Source organism: Lucilia cuprina, chromosome 3 (genome assembly GCF_022045245.1).
Source record: "Lucilia cuprina isolate Lc7/37 chromosome 3, ASM2204524v1, whole genome shotgun sequence".
Lineage (NCBI taxonomy): Eukaryota > Metazoa > Arthropoda > Insecta > Diptera > Calliphoridae > Lucilia > Lucilia cuprina.
Window position 1 is genome coordinate 38,432,606 of NC_060951.1, and position 20,639 is coordinate 38,453,244.

Sequence of the window (20,639 nt, forward strand, 5' to 3'; positions counted from 1 at the left end):
GTGGCCTCCGGTAGGTTAGTAGTTAATGTTCTAGTTTGGTAGACCGGAGGTGGTGGGTTCGATTCCCAGATAGAGGCTTCGGATTTGATGTGTATACATCCTCCTTTCAAACTAACTAACTAATAGAAAATCTGGATAATTTTTGTCTTTTTAATTAAACATTTTCTTCTCTTTTTAATAGAAATATTACGAAAATGTCTATCTCTCTTTTTAATTGAAGTTTTCGGACAATTTCTCTTAAGAATATTTATGTTTATTAAAAGAAAATTGTCGGAAAACTTCTCTCTTTTTAATAGAAAAATTTTCATAAGTTTCCTCTATTTTTAATAGAAAATTTTCAGAATTTTTTATCTCTTTAATCGCTTTTTTAAAAGAAATTTTCTGAAAATGTCTCTCTTTTTTTAATTGAAAATTTTCGGACAATTTCTCTGAAGAATATTTAAATTTTTTAATAGAAAATTGTCCGAAAAATTCTCTCTTTTTATTAGAAAATTTTCAGAAATTTTCTCCATTTTTGTTACAAAATTTTCGGAAATTTTCTCCATTTTTATTTCAAAATTTTCCGAAATTTTTTCTATTTTTATTACAAAATTTTCGGAAATTTTCTCTATTTTTATAACAAAATTTTCAGAAATTTTCTCTATTTTTATTACAAAATTTTCTGATTTTTTTTATTAGAAAATTTTCGGAAATTTTTTTATTTTTATTAGAAAAATTTCGGAAATTTTCTCTATTTTTATTAGAAAATTTTCTTTATTTTTTATTATTAATTTTCTTTATTTTTATTAGAAATTTTCGGAAATTTTCTCTATTTTTATTAGAAAATTTTCGGAAATTTTTTCTCTTTTTCAGAAAAATTTTCAGAATTTTTTTCTCTTTTCAATAGAAATTTTCTGAAAATTTATTTTTTTTACAGAAAATTTTGAAAATTTTTTCTTTTTTAATAGAGTTTTCGGAAAATATCTCTCTTTTCGATAGAAAAATTTCAGAAATTTTCTCTCTTTTAATATAAAAATTTTGGAAAATGTTTCTTATTTTCGGAAAATTTAAAATTTTTTAATAAAAACATTTTTTCAATAAAATATTTTCGCAAAAGTTTTCTTTTTTTTAATGTTTAATATTTTCTGTTTTATAGAAAAATTCCGAAAAATCATGTAGAAACTTTTTTTATATATTTTTATTTTTTAGAAGAATTTGAAAAAAAAAATGTATTCAAACAATTTTCTCTTTTTAATAGAAATTTTTTCCTTTAATTCTCTTTTTTGCAAATTTTAAATATCATTTTCAATTTCTCCTTGAAATTAAGAAAAAAGCTATAAAATTAAATTGTGTTATAGTAAAGCAAACAAAAATTCATTGATTCAACAAGTGACATTTCTTTAATGCTTAAAAAGCTTCCAAGAAACCAACACCAAAAGAAAAAGTAATAAAAAGATATTTTCCACAAAGAAAAAAATCTATAAACTTGTGACTATGATGTTTATTTATGATTTATTTGCAGCAACAATCAATCCTGTTAGCGACTTCCTAGTAAATGTATAAAATGATTTTAAAATTTCAAAGGAAAATAAAAATAAATAAAAGAAATTGAGACGAAACGAATAACAACAATATAAAAAATGTAATAATAAAACACACAGCCAGTGGGAAAGTAATTTAAAGCAATAAAATAAATTTAAAATAAAAATGTTTTAAAGTACTGGGGTGACTTTGATATGAGTTTTAGGAATTTTATATTAATTTTATAAAAACTGATACAAATTGTTAAAAAAAAGTAAGAACAAACAAAATATCTTTGTAAAAAGCAATTTCCGTTACATGTCAACTATGACAAAATCTTTCCTTTTTTATTTATAATTTATGGCAGCAGTTTAATTTTATTTTTATTTTCACTTCTTCTATTATAAGTGCTTCGGACGATAATGGGAAAAATATGACATTAAACACTTAAATTGTTTTTTTTATCCTATTCTTCCTCCTGCCTCCTCTTCCTGCTTTACATTCGCTTAAACAAAAGTATTATTAGGTCAATGCATTTTCCGGGCTAATTAATGTCCTTTAGGGCGTTAAATTGTTCCTTATTATGATTGTCGTTTGGTTGTTTTAAGCCGCCATCTCTAAGGAAATTGCTGGCAATTATTTTGATAAACTGATAAAACTCAAAAAATTAAAAAAGAAAAAAATGAGAAAGGAGTGTTAAAGAATAGGAAAAGGGTGGCAATTAATGGCAGGAAATATTATAATTGTAACGGAAATTTAGATTTTTGTTTTAAATGTTTTTTCTGTCTAAGTTATTAGAGATTAAAGGTACATTATTTTTAGCAACAAAAGGTATCCAGTGGATTTTAAGATTATAAGGACAATTAAATAAACATGATTTTTAAACTGAACGAGAACCGAACCTAAACTAGAACTGAACTAGAACTGAACTAGAACTGAACTAGAACTGAACTAGAACTGAACTAGAACTGAACTAGAACTGAACTAGAACTGAACTAGAACTGAACTAGAACTGAACTAGAACTGGACTAGAACTGAACTAGAACTGAACTAGAACTGAACCTGAACTGAACTAGAACTGAACTAGAACTGAACTAGAACTGAACTAGAACTGAACTAGAACTGAACTAGAACTGAACTAGAACTGAACTAGAACTGAACTAGAACTGAACTAGAACTGAACTAGAACTGAACTAGAACTGAACTAGAACTGACCTAGAACTGAACTAGAACTGAACTAGAACTGACCTAGAACTGAACTAGAAATGAACTGAACTAGAACGGAACTAGAACTTAAATAGAACTGAACTAAAATTCAACTAGAACTGAACTAAAATTCAACTAGAACTCAACTAGAGCTGAACTCGAATCAAACAAGAACTGATGTAAAAATTCGTTTGCATTTTTTGAAGAAACCATCTAATCGTATGATTATTTTAATAGGAACGTTTATGCTGGCGTATACATAATATTAGTTTAAATATTACCCATGCTTAGGTTGTTAAGACTAAAACGCTTTATGTTATTTGCTGTTATAAATTTAAACGGAAACTTTTAAAACCACAAGAAATATCTATTACTATCTTTAATTTTGAAACGCCTATTGTTATACTTTTTTATATATTATTTAAATTCATTGCAATTTCACAGTAAATAAAATATAACACTGTGCTTATTTGTTGTTATATGTATATATTTCTTCTTTAAATATGATAAAAAATATGAGAATTTTTTGTGTGTCTAAAAGACAATTCTTTTGTTGTGGAGATTAATACAAAATAATAATGCGCCTGCGATTTAATGACTAGAATTTTGTGCAAATTTACACATGCCACACCATTATTGTTTATGCTCAACACCGCAATAAACAGTAACAATAATGAAAACAAAAATAATAATAAAAAGAAAAGTAAAATATATTTTTTCATTTAAGATTCACAGTATTTGATAGCCATGAGGTGAAAGGAAACATGAAAGCAAATAATGTTGTAAGATGAAATAAACAACGACTTTTATGGAAACACTACAAATAAAAATGATTTTATAAAAATATGTATTATATAACAGTTGAGTTAACACTAATATAAAAATAAAATATGCTGTTAGTATATATAATATATCTGGCTTATAAGCGAATATGGAAATTGCTTACAAGTAATCACTACATAGTACTTACTGTAGCATACAAAGCGGCATTCATTAAAGTCAAAGTAAAAAAGTATGAATAATATAAAAATGCAAATCAAAATGAAAATGTTTATGTAAATCAAACAGTGAAATCAAAATGAAAAAACAAACTTTAAAAATTTAAATTAAAATTGTTTTACATTTTTCATTATATTTTTTTGTTGCAATATTTCTCTACGATTCTTAAAGATTTTAAGAATATGATAAAAAGTTTAATTAAAGATTCAAATGTTTTTTGTTTTGCGAAAAAAAAATATTTTAAATTGAAAATATGAATAAATGAAAGTAAAATTTAAATCAAACAAAACTTTGAAAGTTAAATCATGGAGATTGTGCAACATAAATATTATAAATTAAAATAGAAACAGAAAATGTTTAAAGTAAATAATAAAGACTAAATAAATATTAAAATGAAAATAGAAATTTCTGAGAATAAAAAAAATTAACAATGTCCTGAAAATCTTTCTATAAAAATGTGAAATTTCCTGGAATATTTTCAATGTTCCAAAAAATTTACTTAAGATTTCCGAAAATTTACCATAAAAAAGAAATTATCGAAAAACTTTCTATAAAATAGAAATGTTCCCAAAATTTTTTTATAAATGAAAATAGTTAGGAAAAATTTCCGAAAATTTCCTATTAAAAAAGAAAATTTCAGAAAATTTCCTATTATAAAAGAAAATTTCCAAAATTTTCCAAATTTTCCTAACATTTTCTATTAAAGAAGAAATTTTCCGAACATTTTCTATTAATGGAGAAATTTTCCGAAAATTTTCTATTAAAGGAGAAATTTTCCGAATTAAAAGATTTCTATTAAAGGAGAAATTTTCCGAATTAAAAGATTTCTATTAAAGGAGAAATTTTCCGAATTAAAAGATTTCTATTAAAGGAGAAATTTTCCGAAAATTTTCTATTAAAAGAGAAATTTTCCGAAAATTTTCTATTAAAAGAGAAATTTTCCGAAAATTTTCTATTAAAAGAGAAATTTTCCGAAAATTTTCTATTAAAAGAGAAATTTTCCGAAAATTTTCTATTAAAAGAGAAATTTTCCGAAAATTTTCTATTAAAAGAGAAATTTTTCGAAAATTTTCTATTAAAAGAGAAATTTTCCGAAAATTTTCTATTAAAAGAGAAATTTTCCGAAAATTTTCTATAGAAAGAAAAATTTTCTATAGAAAGAGAAATTTTCCGAAAATTTTCTAAAGAAAAAGAAATTTTCCGTAAATTTTCTATTAAAAGAGAAAATTTTCGAACATTTTCTATAAAAGGAAAAAATTTTTATAAAAAGACAAATTTTTCAAAAATTTTTTATAAAAAAATTTCCGAATATGTTTTTTTGTAAAAAAAATCCGAAAATTTTTTTATAAAAAGAGAAATTTTCCAAATTTTTCTAAAAAAGAGAAATTTGTCGAAAAATATATAAATTTTCCAAAATTGTCTGTAAAGAGAAACATTATTTAAATTTTTTTTATTAAAAAAAATATATTTTTGTCTATTACAAATGAAAATTTAGTAAAATTTTCAATAAAAACGAAAAAAATTATATTCGGTATTGAAAATATATACATATTTTAATTGGGAAAAAAATTTTCAAATCAAAAATAATTCTTATATAAATTAATTTTGCAAATTGACAATTTATTACTCTTTAATAAAACTTCTTCTAGTATTTGCCAGAATTTAAATATTAAATTAAATAACAAGCTTTAATAATTAAATATCAATTACCTAAGTATTTTTTGAATGAATTATGTAAATTATTTATTTTCCCTAGAATTCTGCTTAATGGATTTTTAAGACAAGTCTTGTGTATAAATAAAGCCAACGTTAAGGTGAATCATTAAACACAACAAAAACACTCACATTTAAAGCATATGTTTAGGCGAACACGTGTTTTCTTATTTGTTAAATTTAACATTATATAGAATAACATGAAGACAAGATAAAAATAATACAAGAAATGCTTGTTCTTCTTTTATGTTAATATAATAAATATCAGTTTAATGCTTTGTTGTGCATGTCATTATTTAAACATAAAAAACTCTTTTTTTTTGTAACATATTACAATTCCCTTGTAATAATTCCACCTCTTTTAAAAAAAAAGTTTCTTGCTAAATAATAGTGTTGTATTATTTTAGGCTTTTTAGCCTCCCTAAATGTAGGCTTTGCTATATTATGCAAATTATTTATTTACAAGTTCGTTGGAATCAAGCATACCTTTAGGCTTGTTAGATTTTTTCTTTTTTTCTATTTAAGCTTGCATACATTTTACTCATTATTAGTCGCAGTATATCGTGCTCTCTGTTGACTTCTCTTCTCTGTTATGGCACAAGTTTTATTCAACCATACATATGCACTTTCTCGTATTAACTAGATATTATGCAATGATTTTTTTTTGCTTATTTCTTCTAAAACGTTTTTTTGGTAAAGAGTACTACCGCATACAGACATGCTCTGCGTTTTTTGAATTGAGTTTAGTATAAAATATATGGTTTTATATAAAAATCTATACAGAGTAATGTAAATTTAAACGTCTGGAAAAAATTTTAGAATAATTTCTTTTTTTTTGGAATGATCTAAAAAATTTTAATTTTAAATAATTTTATTTTTATAAAAAAATTTTGTAATTTTTTTTAAGATTTGTTTTAAAAAATTCTATCTCTGTCCTAGTTTAGTTCTTGTTCAGTTCTAGTTTACCTCTTGTTCAATTCTAGTACAATACTATTACAGTTCTTGTTCAGTTCTAGTTCAGTTCATGTTCAATTCTATTACAGTTCTAGTTCTCATTCAGTTCTAGTTCACTTCTAGTTCATTTCTAGTTCAGTTCTAGTTCAGTTATAGTTCAGTTATAGTTCAGTTATAGTTCAGTTCTAGTTCAGTTCTAGTTCAGTTCTAGTTCAGTTCTAGTTCAGTTCTACTTAAGTTCTAGTTGAATTTTAGTTCAGTTCTAGTTCAGTTCTAGTTCAATTCTAGTTAAGTTCTAGTTCTAGTTTAGTTCTTGTTCAGTTCTAGTTTACCTCTTGTTCAATTCTAGTACAATACTATTACAGTTCTTGTTCAGTTCTATTTCAGGTCTAGTTCAGTTCTTGTTCAATTCTATTACAGTTCTAGTTCTCATTCAGTTCTAGTTTTAGTTCAGTTCTAGTTCACTTCTAGTTCATTTCTAGTTCAGTTCTAGTTCAGTTATAGTTCAGTTATAGTTCAGTTCTAGTTCAGTTCTAGTTCAGTTCTAGTTCAGTTCTAGTTCAGTTCTAGTTCAGTTCTAGTTCAGTTCTAGTTCAGTTCTAGTTCAGTTCTAGTTCAGTTCTAGTTCAGTTCTAGTTCAGTTCTAGTTCAGTTCTAGTTCAGTTCTAGTTCAGTTCTAGTTCAGTTCTACTTAAGTTCTAGTTGAATTTCAGTTCAGTTCTAGTTCAGTTCTAGTTCAATTCTAGTTAAGTTCTAGTTCAGTTCCGGTTCAGTTCTAGTTAAGTTCTAGTTCAGTTCTAGTTCAGTTCTAGTTCAGTTCTAGTTCAGTTCTAGTTCAGTTCTAGTTCAGTTCTACTTAAGTTCTAGTTGAATTATAGTTCAGTACTAGTTCAGTTCTAGTTCAGTTCTAGTTCAATTCTAGTTCAGTTCTAGTTCAGTTCCGGTTCAGTTCTAGTTAAGTTCTAGTTCAGTTCTAGTTCAGTTCTAGTTCAGTTCTAGTTCAGTTCTAGTTCAGTTCTAGTTCAGTTCTAGTTCAGTTCTAGTTCAGTTCTAGTTCAGTTCTAGTTCAGTTCTAGTTCAGTTCTAGTTCAGTTCTAGTTCAGTTCTAGTTCAGTTCTAGTTCATTCTAGTTCAGTTCTAGTTCAGTTCTAGTTCAGTTCTAGTTCAGTTCTAATTCAGTTCTATATCAGTTCTAGTTCAGTTCTATTTCAGTTCTAATTCAGTTCTAGTTCTGTTTTAGTTCATTTTTAAATCATTTCTAATTTAGTTGCTCCTGTTTTCATAAATTTTTCTCACTCTGTATTGCGAAACTAATTCTAAAATATGTGCCTTTCTGCTGCATATGGCATGTAAACGAGAAAGCGTGTGAATGTCTGTGTATTTCTATATAATAAAACCAAAATAAAACTTATAAACGTGACTTGTTATTTAAAACACGTGCTATTTATTACATGTTTTAGTTTTTTTTCAGCAAAACATGTTGTGACTTTAAGGCTAAACTGTTGGAGGCATTAAGTAATTTAAAAGTGAAACAAGAAGAAAATATATTGCACAAAACAGACATTTTAAAGTGTTTTAAAACTCAGATGACTTTAGACATGAGCCTTAAAGTAGACAACGTTAAATAAGATTTTTTAAATAAAATATTAAGATATTTCATTTTTAATTTTGTTCCCTAAAGTAATTTTTTAAATTCTTTTCATTGCAATTGCAATATAAAACAAATTTTGTAGCATTGTAGCAAAATTCCTTTTTATCATATTCTTTTTAAGATTGTTTTGAAGTTTTCTTTTTTTCTTTTCTCTATTAATTTTTTAAGTTTTTTTCTTAGTATTTTTTTTTTTTTTTTTTTTTTTTTGAAAAAACGTTGCCTTCTTCAATTAGTTTGAGAGTTAGTCAAATCGTTTTAAACCCATGTCTAAAAGGAAATTCAAAAAAATCTCCTGCATAGTTTTAAAGCGTCAATTGTTCAAACAAATGTTGCCTACTTTTAGGATCGTTTATAAAAAACTTCAGTATTTAAAACTAATTTAAACTAAGGATTTTAAGTTTTAATAAAATAAATCAATTTATAGAACATATCTTTTTACTAATAACATCTTAATAAGTAATTTTAATAGAAATCCTTCGATTACGATTTCCACCAATGAATTAGTGCTAAAATTTTCTCAAAAAGTTTGTTATTGTTACGTGAATTATTGGCCACATTTCACCCTGTTCCACCAAACAAAAATCTTTCCAATATTATAGAAAAATTTCCTCTTGCTTACACACAACTTTTTTAATTGGAAATGCACAATTTATTTTTCAATTTTCACATTTCTGCGCAAATAAATGTTTTTAAATACATTAAAATGAAAACGTCAAGTGTCAAATTGCAATATAGTAGTACACTCGTTCTAAAAAATATTGTTTAAATAATACGAATGAATAGTTAAGAATCTATGCGAACATATTATGAATGCACGTATGAATGAGTAAATGAGTGATTGGTCTTGAAATGAAAATAAATCATCTAAAATCATGATGGCAGCTATTGCTGGCTGCTTGCTATAAATATAGAATGTTTGAATAGATCAATTAAAAAAATACTAAACAGAGAAAAATTAATTAACATTTCCATAGACGTGTGAGCTAGACTCGTTATAGATTTCACACACCGACTCAACTCTCCACACTCACCCATCAACGACCCACAAATTAATTACATTTCCGTTCCAATTATTTTGTATGCGTTCGGTGTAAGAGTTTAATTAAAATTCTGTCTAAATGAAAATTTCTATTATATTAAACCATAATCTAGATATTTGTTACAGATAAAAACATTTTAAATATTTTGTAAATCATCTGAGCAAATGGGCATTAAACCACAATTAAATTTTGTTGGATCTTGATTAAAAAATAAAGTAAATATTTTTCATGCATGTAAAAATTTATAAATTTTATATTTTTATAAATAAAATTTAAATTTATTAAAAAATCTAATGTTTTCTTTTCTTTCTATTTCAGGTATGTTAATTAATTCAAAATTTAAGGTATTTATGTATACGGAGTCTATGTTTTAATCAATTCAAGTTCAGTTCTAGTTCAGTTCTAGTTCAGTTCTAGTTCAGTTCTAGTTCAGTTCTAGTTCAGTTCTAGTTCAGTTCTAGTTCAGTTCTAGTTCAGTTCTAGTTCAGTTCTAGTTCAGTTCCAGTTCAGTTCTAGTTCAGTTCTAATTCAGTTCTAGTTCAGTTCTAGTTCAGTTTTACTTCAATTCTAGTTCAGTTCTAATTCAGTTCTAGTACAGTTCTTGTTCAGTTCTAAATCTAGTTCCTAGACCTATTTCATTACTACTTCAATATTAAATGCAAATTTAAAATGTTAATTTTATCTGTGCATACTCCATTTTAAAACAGAATTCCATTTCATTGTTGTTAAGAACATAAACATCCTTGTTTAACATGTGTATCTCTAGCTATTTATAAATAAATTCACAAAATAATAGTACTTTTTGCGAAAAGACATTTAATTATTCAAATGCAATATTGAAGTTGTTTTTATATTGTAATTTATTTGTATTGCGAATGTTCTCAAATGTAATAAATGTGTTTATTTATGTGCAATGCTCTGACACGCCTAATGGTATGCAATGAATTTTAGTTTAGACAATAAACAACACTCAAGCAAACACAAATAACGCTGTTGAACTCATTTGCATTTTATTTTACGAACGTACGTATGTATGAATGTAGTTGTTGAATGTTGCTGATTTTGGCAAACTGCTGCTGTGACTTATTAAAATTCTAGGAAATTCTAACACTTTAATGTATTTTTATGTCAAAAATTTAAATAAATTTAAATATTGCAGATTACTATAAACAAATAAACAGTCTGTTATAGTTTTATAATGAAATACTGAAATATGTTTATTGGATGGTAGATAAAGTATACGAGAGGAAGAGATGTACTGTAAAGCATGCAACCAACTAACCACAAATTATACTATAGTTAGTATTTTAGTTAAATGTGTATGAGAGTGTGTATGTGTGTGCTTTCTACAAATTTACACTTAATGCTTTTTCTCGTTTATTCTTGTTTTTTTTTTTTGTTGTTGTCTTTATTGTTCTGTGGCATTTAGAAAAAATGTGGTTTGCAGCATTTGGTGTGGCATGGCAGGGTATATGGCATGTTTTGTTGACAACAGCAGCATCATCAGCAACAGCACAGACAACTCTTACGACAGATACAATGACAACAACATTATTGTCACCAGCAACAATAATAACATATGCCTGCCAGTTCGTTTTCTCTTTTTTTCATTCAAATATTCAATGTTTTATCCTTTTTATTAAAAGGATTTTGTTTTCATGACTGGTGTCGTATTGTTTTCACATTTTCATGGGAATTTAAGGACTCTTTTGTTTTCGAAACAATAAAAATAACACAACAATGAACAACAAATCTCCAATTTTGTTCTGTCACCCCAACATGAATTCAGTGATTTTTATTTCTTTCCAAAAAAAAAAATGGTCAAAAAAGAATAGAAATTCGAACCTTAATGTTACTACATTATGGTTGTTTACTCACTCCTTCTATCAAACCAAGTCCTTCTGGTTGGTCTGTACATGTAGAGGTATTAAAAAATAGAGTCAGTTTTATGTTATACAATTTTAATGGGATTTTTTTAATGTCAGTTTTAACATTCGTGTTTTTTCCAGATATTTCTCTTGTTTTTGTTGTTGTCCTTCGTACGTAATCTTTTAAAAGCGTTTTATTATGCGTTTGAAATCCCTAAGTATTCATTTGAAATGCAATTTATTTTCCATTATAATTCGTACTATTTTAACTTACGATACATGTTGTTTGTTGGTTTGTTTTTAATGTTTCCATTTGCATTACGTTTTGTGTTGTTGTTTTTTTTCTATCGTAATTTACGTTTTAGTTGGTTTGTTTAGAGTTAATTTTTAGTGCAGAAAAACACACAAACACACACAAAATTCATTGGTAATGTTGGTAATTCATTAAATAGATTTGTTTAATTTAGTAAAAATTGCAATTAAATTTTCCAGTACAAATGCAAAGTTAATGATTTTGATTTTATTACTTGTTTGCTTAAACTTTTAATTGCTATATGCACAAGTTTTTAATGTGACAAAATAAATAAATATGAAATTTAATTGCTGTTGACTAATTTAGTTTTTTATTTAAAAAAATTTTTAGAAATTTATTTAAAAAGTGCTCCTCACTGTATGCTTTAGTTTCATTTATTAATAACAGCTTAAAATTAGGCAATGAAATAGATTTTATTTATTAATAACAGCCTAAAATTAGGCAATGGAATTTCAGCATTTTAATTTACATATACTGCGATTGCCTAAGATAGCCTTATCCCATCTAATGGGCTGATACTGTTCACAAATGTTGAATTTTAAATTAAATTTTTTTCTGAAATTCAAAAAGCTTCATAAAATGCTTTTATAATTTCGAGATTTTTTAAAACTAATTAAGGATTTTCATAACCACATAACTTTGCACCCCGAGAACCAGTAGTCTAGAAGTAGGACTTGTCTTATACAATTTATTTGAGAGGTCCATTCGAGGTGCACGTAGTACCTCTAGTTTAAAACCGAAATGGCGGAAATATAATCTTGGTTAAAATACACGGTCAAATCTATATCACATTGGATATATATAAATGTCAAATGGATAAGATACTGGCTGCAACAAGGGATTTAAAATAGAAGTGTAAGGTAGTAATACCATTGTATAAGTCCAGGGCTTATTTGATGCATATTTAATGGTTTAACCGAACTGACTGAAACCATTCCTACTTGATTGTAAACAGAAGTGATTAGAGATTAAATAGCTCAGGTTCTATAGAAAAGTGCTTCTACATGGACCGGAGGAGCCATTTGCAAAAGCGCGTGTTTTTTAGTAAGACACATAGGGCTGGTCATAAGTCGTCTCTAACTCACCCTGTGGTAGGAAAAGTATCACTGTATCTACGTTATGAACTCTACGTCTGTACTTCTAGTCTGTCGTCCATTCCTTGGAGTTCTTGACAATCGGTCGGTTCGGCACGCATTTGAAAACTAGAAGGATGAAGGCAAAGTAAAATCAATATTTCTACATAAATTTGTTACCTCAAAGAATTGATTTTGGGACTAAAATATTGGAAATGTATTAATGTCAAATGATTGACGTATAGGATGATTTAGGATTAAGCTGACCTTGTCAGACTTTTATAATTGTATGAATGTGTTGCATGATTCCTCTTGAATGTGTCTAAATGAAAGTGTTGTGTGTTAGGTTGTACGGTGATGGATGTGAGGAATATTAAGTTTTATACCTATCATTCCAAACCAATTACAGTCGCTATCTTCATATTGTGCAGTCGCAATTTAATCCCATGGTTATCTATGCTAGGCTGGGAGGTCATGAGAGGGTTGGCATCAAGGCCCTTATGTGGACTTCCGCCAGAGCCAAATCGGCGTAAGTCGAAGAAAAATGCATCCTATCCTGCACTACCAAGTTAATATTGACCGATTTTTGAGCGCTCCTCAAGACTCGCTAAGTTTTCCGCACGCAGTTGGTACCTCAAAGGATTGACTTTGGGACTAAAACGTTGGGAATGTATTAATGTCAAATGATTGACGTATAAGATGATTTATGATTAAGCAGACCTTGCCAGACTTGTATAATCGTATGAATGTGTCGGATGTTTCCTCTTAAATGTGTCTAAATGAAAGAGTTGTGTGTTAGGTTGAACCGTTATGGATGTGAGGTATATCAAGTTTTATTCCGATCGTTCCAAACATATTTAAGCGTGTCCACTGTAAGTATTCTTTATTTCGGTTCACCAAATATTGTGCAGTTGTCGAATCAACGGAGACTATCTTAATAGTGTACCAGCAAAAAATCTAAAAATTTTGATAATAAGTAATCTAGATAATGTAGTTATTTAATACATTACCTGGTAATGAGTGGTTGTTATCAATAACACTATTTAATTTTTCTGAATACGAATTGTAGCTAATTATCTAGAGAATTAGTTCAATTATCTAAATCATCTATCCAACGTTTGTGGTTCGAATCATATTTGATATTAGTATTTTTTTCAAAAAAAAAGACGTTTTATTCTTTTATGTAAAAATTATTCCAAAAAGTTTTATAAAATAACTTCTTAATGGAGCACTGATTAAGCGGAAAGACTAATAAATTATAAAAATAACTGTAGATCCAGTTTAAGCCTGGGAAAGTTGGGTAAGCACATTTGTAATCAGTTATATTTTAAACCTCGTCGAACAAAAATAACTGCTTATTCACTCCAAAAGTCAGTACTTCCACATTGCTTTAATATTACTTGCCTGCTTACCAGGTAAGTAAAGTTTTTCCATGGGGTGTTTTTGTACTTTTCGTCTAGGCTTGCTTCAGATAGTGTCATCAAAGGGCTTGTAAATGTTTCGGATGCCTTATCTGTGCATTGTCATGTCGACTGAATTGTCATATTCAGATTGGAATTTCTTTCCATTTGAGAAAGCTAGGCTTCTCAAAATATTTTTAAATCACTATCAAATCGTTGTTAATCCCTACTAGGGTATGAACAAATTATAAATATATTCATATTTAGTTTGAGCAATAAATTCTTCATTCCCGGTCACATGATTTACACTAGATCCGATTACATTTAACAAGACTTTATGAAATTCAATATAGCGCCATATATTCTGCTGTTTATCATAAGCGTCATCAACCGACCATAAAACAATAATATCTTCATTACTATCATCAACATTATTATCAATTAATTGTAATAATTAAACGTATGCAATAGTAGCAGAGACAAACACGTTATATTTTACCGCAAACAAAACAATTGTTTGCATTTTTTTTCACTTTACTCACTGTTAGAGTAAAACACATAAAAATTTCAATTAAATTAAATCGTGTAAAATGTAAAAACACTTTCGTTAGAAAAATATACAGAGAACAAATTAAATACTACTAACAATTATTTAAATTATTATTTGTACATTATTAAAATAAGTGTATTATTTATTTGAACATTTTATAAATTACCACAACATGTTTATTTTTTTTCCTTTTTTACATCCATCCTGTTGGTTGTAAAACCAAAAAGTATTGTGTTAAATTGTTTTTTTTGTCACATTTGTGACTTTGTGAAAAATTTAAATGGTTTTTGGCCATTTGCCAATAACAACCATTTGGGTAATATTGCTCCTTCTCATCAACCAAACAAACATAATTTAGTAAAGAGACATTGTTTGATGAACTAAAGGCATCCTAATTGTTGGTTTATTTCAATACTATTTTACAATTCAGTTGGTGTTGTAATGCAGCTGTTTTAATTTGTAAATTATTTTGTTTTATATGTTTAAATGAAAATTGGTAAAATTTAAATTCTATTTCTCTTTTACCTACTAATTTTAGATTTTTAAATTAAATTTACCAAATTGTATTTTAAACTGATTATATTCGTATAAACATTATTAAATAAATTTAAAGCATACATTTAGGACTTTTTAAGTTGATTAGTCTAAAGAGTAATTTAAGCGTTGGAAAATATTTTTTTGATACCATGTATAGTTGTATTTAAAATAAACAAATTAAATTATTTTAGAAATAATATCTTTCTGGACAATAGATGCATTATTCACATCATTGTATTCCCATCGTTAGCCATTCCTACTTTGCAGGAATATTTTTCCCTTTTTCTCAATGCACAGCATTTTATTTCAAGTATTTACTCTGTCCCCTTTCTGGCCCCTCTCCTCTATAGCACCTCTATTGAATTTGACCAGTATATCTCCAGCCTTTGTTCTTCTCATGGTTTTAATCTCAACTCCGAATTCTTTCGGATCAATATTTTTCTCCATTTCCACTATCACTTCAGCATATGTCATCTCTATTGATTGTTATCTTTAGTGCTTCGCCTTGGTCACACTTTTCTTTGCGTCTTTCTCGTTTCCTCGCTTCTTTTCGGTGTTTGACCATTTTCCATTCATCTATTTCTGTGCTTTTAATGATAGATTCTCCAAAGCTGACAGATGTCTGTATGGTTCTGGGGGTGTCCTATGTTAATAGCTTCTTAGTTTGATTTTCACGGTTGGCCGATTTCGATCTAGAGTTTCTAGTTCTCTTGTCCTTTGTCTTATTTTTTTGCATACCGTTCACTACTCTTGCAGCTTCTCTCACATCTTCAAAACTATTTATGAGACCTATAGCTTCTGTTGCCTTCTCATATAAGGCAAATGACAATGCAAATGTTCCTGGCAATTTCTATGACCTCATGTGCAGAACATATTCTATTCCTAAGTTTCACTAACGTTTCAACAAAAACTTTTAGTTCCTGATTCTGCTGAGGAGGAGCCTTTTTGCAGGTTGTTGATGTTTTACTTGATTAATTGTCGATTGAATTGTCCTGTTTCATTATTCGTATCACAGTTTCCACCTGTTTCATTATTCGTATCACAGTTTCCACCTGTTTCATTATTCGTGCTCATTTTTCCTTTGATTTGGTTTCAACTCAAGGCCGCTATATTCAATCGTACTGTGCAGTCGCCATTTAATCCCATGGTTATCTATGCTAGGCAGGGAGGCCTTACGAAGGTTGCCATGAAGGCCCTTATGAGGACTTCTGCATCCGATCCTGCGCTACCAAGTTAATATTGACTGATTTTTGAAGCCATTTCTGTGGGATTTCAACACTTAGTTAGACATCCTCTCGCTCTGTCACTGGTTTTCATAGGATAACTGCATCTTTTGAGTACACCCTCCATACCAGACAAAACTAGGGTCCGCGGTGTCGTTAATCCCATTATTCTCTCCTGAGAATACCCTTGCGAGTTTCTATCTATCTTTCTATCTATCTATCTATCTATCTATCTATCTATCTATCTATCTATCTATCTATCTATCTATCTATCTATCTATCTATATATATATCTATCTATCTATCTATCTATCTATCTATCTATCTATCTATCTATCTATCTATCTATCTATCTATCTATCTATATCTATTATCTATCTATCCTACCTATCTATCTATCTATCTATCTATCTATTCTATTCTATCTATCTATCTATCTATCTCTATCTATCTATCTATCTATCTATCTATCTCTTCTATCTATCTATCTATTATCTATCTATCTCTATCTATCTATCTATTTATCTATCTATCTATCTATCTATATCTATCTATCTATCTATCTATCTATCTATCTATCTATCTATCTATCTATCTATCTATCTATATATCTATCTATCTATCTATCTATCTATCTATCTATCTATCTATCTATCTATCTATCTATCTATCTATCTATCTATCTGTCTGTCTGTCTATCTATCTATCTATCTATCTATCTATCTATCTATCTATCTATCTATCTATCTATCTATCTATCTATCTATCTATCTATCTATCTATCTATCTCTATCTATCTTTATTAATCTATCTATCTATCTATCTATCTATCTATCTATCTATCTATCTATCTATCTATCTATCTATCTATCTATCTATCTATCTATCTATCTATCTATCTATCTATCCATCTATCTATCTATCTATCTATCTATCTATCTATCTATCTATCTATCTATCTATCTATCTATCTATCTACCTATCTACCTATATTTTTTCTTTCCTTTTCATTAAAATATAAATTTTCTGTTTAATTATTCAATTTTACTTTTTATTTATTCTCTAAACAGTTTTCATTAATTTTTGCTGTGGCGTTTGTTTTTATAATTCATTATAATATTTACATTATTACTACATCTTTAATAAAACTTTTTTTATTTTTGTTGCTATTGTTTTGTTCTTGTTCTATAAGATACTAAGTATTTTTTATTCAACTACTGTCTTCATTATTGTTGCTGTTTTGTATTGTTTATTATTGTGATTATTAATATTCATTTATACTTGAATTGTCAACACTCATTTATGTTGTCACTACATTTTTTTTTTTGTTCATTCTTTGTCGATTTTGGTTTTTGTAATGAGTTTACAGTGGGAAACTATTTTTTTTTTTTTTTTGCTAAATTCTAAAGAAGATATTTTCTAAAGAAAACCTATCGATTTATTTTTTGTAAAGATCCAAAACCAGTCGATCGATAAGTTTTCTAAAGATAATACAGAAGATCCATGATCAATAAGTTTTATAAAAAATCTAACGATCGATAATGTTTTTAACGAAAGCCGATGGCAAATTATTGGTCTTTTATCTATTACATTACTTCTACCTACAAAAATTATAAAATAAAAGTTTTATTTATTTAAAATTTGTAATCCCACTGTTTTAGTATTAGGTTTAGACACTATTGTTTACATTTCTTTTCTCTATTGAAGTGTATAATAAAGTATGATCTAAGGATATAGTTATGAGTAACTGCATGTTTCTATGAATATTAAATCTTGGTTATTAAATTTTTTTAATAATTTTAATTCTATCATTTATATCAGTTAATTAAAATCTAAGAAAAGTGAAATTAAAATGCTAAAATAAATAAATAAAATTAAAGTATACATTAGGGAGAGTAAATATTAAAAGCATAATTACAGGCTTATCAAATATACCAATAAATTTTTCTTCTAACGACAAATATTTAGACAGTCGTATATTTTTTTAAGTTTCTAGATAAATATTTATTTAAATAAAATTTGTCCCTAAAGTATTAAACTTAATTACATAATTTAATTGTTTAAAACTTTTACCAAATTAAAATTTGTATACCTTAAGGGATATTTTTAAATATGTATTTAAATTTTAAAACTACAATATTTTCTTTTAAATAATGCATAATAAAACCATAAAATAATATTTGAATAAGTTTACAATTTCAATAAAGTCCGATGGAAAACCTCCAACAAAAACAAAATAAACTAAACTGGGCTATGGTCAGTGGCTCAAAGCCAATTCTAGTCCAAAGGCAAAAACCATTTGCCACCAAAACCAACAAATTGAAAATAATAGACAAACATAAGAACAACAGAAAAAAAACTTAAAATAGCATTACGTTAAAATATTTTATATTGCGGCTGCTTCATCATGGCTGGAAGGAAGACACTGTCATTGTTAACGTACAGTTGTGTGTCATCAACAGTCATGATAATGACAATGGTCATGAGTGACAAATACATAAATGAAGAAGTACTCTAGCCAAACATGTAGACATAGACAATTGCTGTTGCTGCTGTCGGTGCTGCATGCAACTGACCTTCATAAATGTCTATAGTTTGAGTAAATTCGTTTGTTTGCTAAAGACACACACACATTGAAGAAGTGCAAATAAAACGAAAACAAAGATATAGGTTAAAGTCAGCAGCATTTCAAGAATGTTGGAAAAAAGAAAAGAGAAAAATCAACATAGAATTGTTTAAAATGTGAATTGGTGGTCAAAGTGACCATTGCTATTCTCATGGCAAAAACAAAATTGTCTTGGGATTAAAAACAATAAAAAGGGTTTTAAACGCTTTAATGTATAAATAAATGCAAGAGAAATGAATATAAATGTAAAAGCATACTTATAGGTGTTTTTACCCTGAAAGTAAATTGAATAGTTTTTTGGGTAAAAAATTAAATAAGAATTAGGACTAATGTTTTAAAAATAAGAAATATAAGATAGATAGATAGATAGATAGATAGATAGATAGATAGATAGATAGATAGATAGATAGATAGATAGATAGATAGATAGATAGATAGATAGATAGATAGATAGATAGATAGATAGATAGATAGATAGATAGATAGATAGATAGATAGATAGATAGATAGATAGATAGATAGGTAGATAGGTAGATAGGTAGATAGATAGATAGATAGATAGATAGATAGATAGATAGATAGATAGATAGATAGATAGATAGATAGATAGATAGATAGCCTCAAAATTATATCAATTATCTCATTTTCATTTTACCTTTAGTTTTCAAATTGAAAGCTTATTTGGTCATATATAATTATCAGTTTCTTAATTATGAAATGTTTGATTTTGGTTCAAATCTAAATCCTACACTTTCATTATATTAATTATGCAAACATATTGCAACCGTATTTTCAGAAAAGTTTCTATGAAAACCATTAATATCTTAAACAAATCATAATTAAAATAATCAACAAACAGCAACACCATCATAATTAATTTTAGTGTTGGTAGATAATACCATTGTGTCAGAACACTTTTCTGATCTTATAGCGATTAAATTTGCCATTAAGAAAAGAGTATTGAAAAAAGGCCACATGTGCTTTGACTTTTAGGCGCCTTTTTGCGTGTTTTCCATAAATTTTCGTATTTTCTTTTTCGAAAAAAATGTTATTGTCTACATACACACACACACATGAGTGAACAAACACAATTACATACATTGTTATGTATTTTAAACATTTATGTATCTGTGGATTGAATGAATGGATGGTTGAATACCGAGGGTTGCTACAAACTTAAATGTAGTTCAGTTAAATTTTTTATTTTGCTATTTAATTTGTTAATAGTTGAACTTTAAGGCAAATTAAAATTGAACAGTGTATTGCCCGCAAATCTCAAAAATATAGCTTTAAATAAGCTTCAGGGCTTTCGAGATGCTACTTTACTTAACAATTATACAACCCTCGTATAGCAACATCCATTCAAACCTTTATTGTATGTAATCTATTCTTGTCTGTTGCTGGAGCAATACCGCACTTCTTTTTTTCGATTATTTTTATTTTAATGCGTATTTATTTACGTGACTGCGTAATTAAAATAACGTAATGGATTGTAGCATCTTCACAGCTCCAACAATAATACAAAAAAAAAAACAAAAAACGCACAACAATTTGCCATCATCTGTCAGAGGACACTTTATCTTAATCTACTACATACTGTTCTTCTTCTCCCTAGAAAATGTCAAGGGTGTTTGTTTCTATACGATCTCTTCTACAATGGAGTGTATGGCTAGTCTGTGATTCTTGCCATTTAAAGACAATTAATTTTTATTAATTCTCAAGAAATGCGAAAGTAAAAAAAAACACGCATACAAATTATTCATTAATGTAAATGTTGCGAAACTCAAACGCACCAAATGTTCAATAAATTATTTATTCTTGACGGGAAACGAGTAAATAATGTGTAAATAATTTATATAAATTATTTTGTAATTTTAATAGTTAAAACATGTGTGAGGAATTGAATTGTAATTAAAAGTGAAAAAACAGCAACAAAATAATTAATGTGTGACTTACAATAGAAAATGTTTAAGAAAAAGGCTTAAA

At 27.3% G+C, this 20,639-nt stretch overlaps 1 protein-coding gene across 8 annotated transcripts in view; it reads left to right on the forward strand.

The window, feature by feature from the left end:
- LOC111684411 (mannosyl-oligosaccharide alpha-1,2-mannosidase IA) overlaps window positions 1–20,639 on the forward strand; it is a 306,748-nt gene that overhangs the window by 156,204 nt on the left and 129,905 nt on the right. The window lies entirely within an intron of this gene.